At 48.6% G+C, this 6,297-nt stretch overlaps 1 long non-coding RNA gene across 1 annotated transcript; it reads left to right on the top strand.

The window, feature by feature from the left end:
* Window positions 1–3,611: 3,611 nt before the first annotated feature.
* Window positions 3,612–5,996, top strand: LOC111098714. Its single transcript, XR_005369274.1, has 3 exons — window positions 3,612–3,882; window positions 4,195–4,318; window positions 5,742–5,996. It is a non-coding gene; the product is annotated as an uncharacterized LOC111098714 (long non-coding RNA).
* Window positions 5,997–6,297: the final 301 nt, after the last annotated feature.

A 6,297-nucleotide genomic window follows, 5' to 3' on the forward strand; every position in this document is an offset into this window, starting at 1 on the left:
GGGTGTGAGAGTCTCCAGTAAAGAGGTCTCACAAGCTCTTGCTTCCTTATTCTAATAAGGGCGCGATTTGTTGTTGTTGTTGTTGTTGTTTTTGTTTTTTTCTGTAGCCAGGGTAAGGTAGAGTTCAGTACCTGGTCACAGTAGCCTGGTCGCAGTGGTCTGAGACTGCTACCAAAGCTACAGTGTGCTTGTGCCAATGTTAAACTTGAATGGCCCTAATTTTCTCAGCCTCCACAGTTATTTTCAAAACAAGCAAGCATGCAGTTGAAATAAAAAATTACTGTAACTTAGCACTACATAATTTTTAAGTGTTAAAAAATTAGTTTGTTATTCCATACAGATGCAGATTGTGTTACATTGCTTCCAGTTTTGTGTTATTAAAATTTGGCATAGACCTGAGAATGCATGGAAAGTGTAACTAGCGAAGTAAGGTTAGTTCTGTTCCATAATGGTCAGAAGAAGGCTTCAAACCCAGCGCACCCAATTAGTTGGGTAAACTAAGAACCTAATGGAGATGAGATGCCTGGGTGGCTCAGCTGTTCAGCTTCTGCCTCCCGCTCAGAGCATTATCCCCATGTCCTGGGATGGAGTCCTGCATTGGGCTCCCTGCATGGAGCTTCTCCCTCTGCCTGTGTCTCTGCCTCTCTTTCTCTCTGTCTCTCATGAATAAATAAATAAAACCCTAAACAACAACAACAACAAAAAGAACCTAGTGAAGAGAACAGAGAGAGGAAGGAAGGAGTTCAACAAATTCCATGATATTCAGTGAGTAGAACAGTAAATAGGAACAGGAATGGTCAAAAGCCAAACTTGCAAAGTTTGAACTACAAACATACAAAAGTTCATAAAATTTGGTACAGAAAAAATATAATTGAGAAATAGCCCCCCCCCCCCATAGGATGTGTCAGTTCACAGAAAAAAACAATTACTGAATAGATTGTTGTGTATGGATAGAGGTTTCTGTGATCTGCTCAGCGGGACTGACCACCTGCACCTGCACATGCACAGGCAGGCTAAGATGTGGTTTGTGAGACTCAGGCTGTGTGCATGATCTTGAGAGACTGGTTATTTAAAATATGTCATCTGGCCTCCAGGTCGGCACCGGCCCTTCTGGTCTGGACACATAGAGCCTCAAATCTTGTCTTGCATCCTGTCCTGCTGCAGGCAGGGCTGGCCCTCCAGGATGGGTTCCAGGAGGGTAGGCAGACACACCTAGCCCAGGATCCTTGAAAATATAGTACATATTGCAGTGAAAATGCAGCTCGCTCTTCCTAGGGGAACAGATGCCTAGCTTCAGACCCCGACATTTGCCCTATAAACACAGCCCTTTGGAGACGGTCAGTTAGAAGTCTTACCTCAGGGGAGGACACGCCACCCAGGGCTCTCAGTGTGGACTCCAGCCTGGCTGTCTCCAGCGGGCTTCCTCAGCTAGTGAGGTTGGATGTTCTGGTACCTGACTTGATGTAGTTCTGTCTTATTCGCATTTGTTGCCTACTATCACCTTCGTCTATGTGTAGCTTCCTTTCCTCTTCTATTAGGTTTCTATATGTGCTGCCAAAGCGAGCAATCTTCTATTAGGTTTCTATATGTTTTCTTTCCTTTTTGAAACCAAATCACAGCTGTTATAAACCTTTTGTTCAGATCATAGATGTGGGGGAAAAATACACTCTGGCCAGGTTAAGAAATAGGAACATAAAATAAGATTTTTCTTCACCATTAAGTTAGCAGACACCCCCCCCAAAAAAAAAAAAAACCTGGATTTTGCAAATATTGCTTCTGGGAGACAAGGTAGCAATATGTAGTCAGGACCTTCAGAATTTTAATAACCTTTGCAATTTCTTTTTCCAAAATATGATCTATTAAAATAAACCCAAATGGAAATAAAACCTTTCCTGATTTGGCTTGGTTTGGTTTTGAGAAATGTTTGTCACATCACTATTTGGGGAAAAAAACCAAAAACCTCAAATTTCCAGTAATAGAGAATGAACAAGTTGTAGTAGTCATCCATCCGAAAATGTGTGCATGAGTTGCATCCCAATGTTTATAGCAGCAATGTCCACAACAGCCAAACAATGGAAAGAGCCCAGATGTCCATCAACAGATGACTGGATAAAGAAGATGTGGTCTATATACACAGTGGGGTATTACTCAGCCATCAAAAAGAATGAAATCCTGTCATTTGCAATGACTTGGGTGAAACTATAGTGTATTATGTTAAGTGAAATAAGTCAGAGAAAGACAAATACCATGATTTCACTCATGTGGAATTTAAGAAAGAAAACAGATGAACATAGGAGAAGGGAAGGAAAAATAAAATCAGATGAAAATTGAGAGACAAACCATAAGAGACTCTTAACTTTGGGAAACAAACTGAGGGTCGCTGGAGGGGAGATGGGTGAGTGATGGGGTACCTGGGTGACAGGCATTAAGGAGAGTACAGGATGTGATGAGCACTGGGTATTATTTGCAACTGATGCATCTCAGAATTCTACCTCTGAAACTGATACATGAAAAAGAGAAAGAGAATGTGTGCATGAGAGACTTCTGGAAATAAGGAGTAGCAAATGTTGCTTCATAGCCCCTAGATCTGCTCCAAATTCCAACGTGGGCTTTTTGCCATCAAGCAATTCTGTGACATCAACTGCATGCTCTAAAATTTAACAATCGTAGTAGCAGAATTCAAATTGTGTTGTATGGGATCCTGACTCCCCAAGACAGGCTCAAAGGTATCACCTGGTATTTGTCCCCCTCCCTCTGCACCCTCCAGGTGAGAGATTCAGGGTTGCTGTATGACAGGGCAAAGCAGCTCTGTGGGCTCTCCCTCATCTTCCTCAAGAACCATCCAGAATATGGAAGACTCCCACTTCCAGGTCAGAGGCAGAAGCAGAGTGATGATCTGGAGTATTGCTCAGAATGACATTCCATAAACACCCCCAGGACAGCAGGACAGTTGCTGGGCTTGGGGGGGTCTTGGATTCCCCCCCCCCCCACACCTCCCCACCAAAGGGCAGAGGTCCCAATTCAGCTGGCTGGGTTCTGAACCACCTTCCATTCTCTTGAGGTCATGTTCTCAATGGATTAACATGAAATGTGTTGGGATTAAATTGGCAGTGATGAAAAAAAAACAGCATTGTCCATAAGACTGTGCCAAAGTAGTTCGTTTTTTAAGCAACAACAAAAATAGACCATGAGAACAGAAGTAAAGGCATCTGTTTGTGAGCTGGCCTGTCCAGAGCCCAGACCGTCCGGAGCCCAGACCGTCCGGAGCCCGGGAGAGGCCCTGTCCGCTCGGCTGGCGGGGCTGCCCCGAGGCGGCAGGCTGCTGGAGGAGCGCCGCCCCGCGGTCCTGAGGTCCACCTCACGTCTGGGGGACAATTTACTTTAAAACAAAAATCTGACTCGGGGCAAACCCCACAGTAGGCCTGCGGAAAAGGAATCGGAAATTAATTTTTCACTGTCAGGATACCTCCTTGGTGCAGCAGGCTGCGGGGGCGCGGGGCGCACGGAGGGGAGCTGCGGGCCGCGGCGGGGCGGGGCGGGGCAGGGCGGGGCGGGGCGGGGCGCGGTAGACGCGAGCCCGAGGCGAGGGGGAGTTTCCAGCGGCCCGAGACTGGAGAGCCCTGGGGCCGCGCCCGCGCTCTCCCCGGACCACTGCCCCGCAGCTCCGCGGCCTCCTTAGAATCCGTTTACCGAGCGGCTTCCCGCGGCCCGGAAAGGGCGAGAATGGCGCAGCGGAGGGAGCGGCGCGGGCGGCGCTGGGGCGACAGCGGCGGGGCTGGAACAGCGCGGGAGTGGACCTACGACTGCTACGAAACGCCTGCTTTCCTAAGACGGTGGCTCCGAGTTCTCCCGAGGGCGACAGGGGACGTCCGCTGGCCTGTGGTCGGTGGGGCCCGGGTCCTCGGGATTGGGGGTTCCCGCACCGAGCGCCCCTCTGCCGCAGCCCTGGGCTCCCCCGCGGCCGCTGGGCAGGCTGTGTGCTCCTGCCCAGTCAGGTCTTCAGCGGGTCTCCTTGAAGTCCCCTGTTGGGCTCTCAGTCCGGGTCCTTGGGTGGGCATCGGAATCCCTGCATTCTCTGGCAAGAGGCCCTGTGGATCCGGAGCTTGTGGTGGGCTCTCTGTCTCCCTCCCTCCCTCTCTCTCCCTCTCACGCTCACCCAACCCCTCTCTTCCCCCCACTTACCCTTTGTAATAGACCTTGGCTTTGGGAGCCTGGGGAGGTCCTGTGCAGCTTCCCAAGAAGAAGCCTTCAGCCCTTCCCTAGGGGTCTGCACTGTTCTGAGGGTGACATCCCCTGCAAGCCGACTTCTCATGTCCAGGTAGTCTAGCTGCCGTGTCCCTTGAGGCGCCTCCTATGCATCTTCCCAAACCCTGTGCATGGAGACACCATAATTTTCAAGTCTGAAATCTCTGATCACTTATATTTGATTCTGTATTTTGCCTGAGGACAAAGGGATTGCCTCCATTGCCCCTTCAGGCATTGGTGGGGAGACCTAATCATTGGCCTGGGGGGGAGTTTGGGAAGGAGAAAGAAGCGGTGGTTTGCCAAACTAGGTGCTATCTTAGAACAGGAAATAGGGTTCCCCCTCTTCCAAGGATACACATCAGTGGACTGGGGTCCATCTTGGGGAGGCTTGCCAGGCCAAAGAGGTTTACAGGTTAGGGTTGCTTGTCTGATCAGAAACTATAGTGGAGGGTTCCATAGAGACACCTCTGGGTCCCAGGCTCTTCAGGGCAACTTTCAGGGTTCAGCAGGGACACCTCTCGCCCCAAAGGATTGTTACTGTCTCTTGCCTCTAGATGGGCAAGAGGTCACAATTCCATCACCCTACTGGACGGCATGAAACAAAACCCGAGGAAGGCTCCCAGGAAGTGCTAAGTGCCCATACCAGTTTGAACCCAGAATGTGAGGCTGGCCGGCTTGGAATGGCCAACCATTCCTCACACAATCCACCCCACACGTCAGAAGGCAACTTCAGAAGCTCCCCTGCCTCATCTAGAGGTAGCCTCTTCCGTGCCTTCTAGCAGGGATTTGGAGGAGGAAAGGGCTGGAGAGATAGGAGCAATGGGAGGACAGACACAGGCCAGCAGCCCTACAGCCTGGCCACTGGCCTCCCTGGCCCAGGTCCTTTGGGGAAAGTCCCCCACTGGAAGCCACTTACACTTTGGGAGACCCAGATGCTGGAGAAACGCACATCCCCAAGGGGAGAAGCCATCCACTCTCTGCCCCCTGTGCAAAGAGATGGGACATGAGGAGGGAACCTCCTTTGGGGCAGAAGGGACCCCGCCGCCCCTTCTCCATCGCGGGCCCTGGAGTGATGAGAACCCTGAGCCCCTCCTAGCTCCCTCACATGGCTTCACCATCCCAGGGATGGAACCCAAAGTGGCCACTAGGACATAATTGTCTGTTGGATATGGAGCCCCTTCCTCTGGTCCTTGTAGTCTGTGTCACCGGGCTGTCAGTACTCAGATTATGTGCTCTTCAGAAGAGCTCTATAACTGCCAATGAACCACCAATCCTGCGAGTGGACAGCTGTTTATTCCTGTGGTTTTGCTGCTTGGTATATTACCTCCATGTCCTCTCTACTTCCACAGGGCATCTCAAGTGCCCTCAGTAAGTGGGTAAAATCTTCTGGCTGCTCCTGAGTTATATTCTTTTATAATAAACTGATAATCAAGTAAGCAAAATGTTTCTTTTTTTAAGTGTACATAAAATTTAATGTTTTTTTTATTTAATTTCAGTTTGGCAACGTATAACACCCAGTGCTCATCCCAAGCAGAATGTTTCTCTGGGTTCAGAAGAGACACTGAAAATCAAGGCCATCCAGGTGATGGCCTCCACAAAAGTGGAAGACTACCTTAAATAAATATCGCCTTATTTCCCTTTGGATCTTTCTACTTCAAGAATAATTATTGCCCCACACTGGGATCAAAGAGGGAAAAAATGAGGATAGGAATTTATTAGCAATCAAACAAATTGCAAGTACTGATAAAAGAAAAAGGTGCGTAGGTAACCAATGTAAATTGCAATCATGGTATTATCTGTGGGAGTCCTGCTGCAGAATTCTCTTAAGTTTTCAGAAGCATCCACTTGAAAACTCATTTCCTGTGTGTGTTTAAAGTTGCATTCAAAAAAATAATAAATAAATAAATAAATAAAGTTGCATTCACTGATAAGCTCAGGTAAGCCCAATCACGTCCTATAAGTAGTATTTCTTTTTATTAGAATCTAAATATTTTTAAAAGATTATTTATTTATTTGACAGCACAAGCAGGGGAGCAGCAGGCAGAGGGGGAG

This window comes from Canis lupus, chromosome 14, assembly GCF_011100685.1.
Source record: "Canis lupus familiaris isolate Mischka breed German Shepherd chromosome 14, alternate assembly UU_Cfam_GSD_1.0, whole genome shotgun sequence".
Classification (NCBI taxonomy): Eukaryota; Metazoa; Chordata; class Mammalia; order Carnivora; family Canidae; genus Canis; species Canis lupus.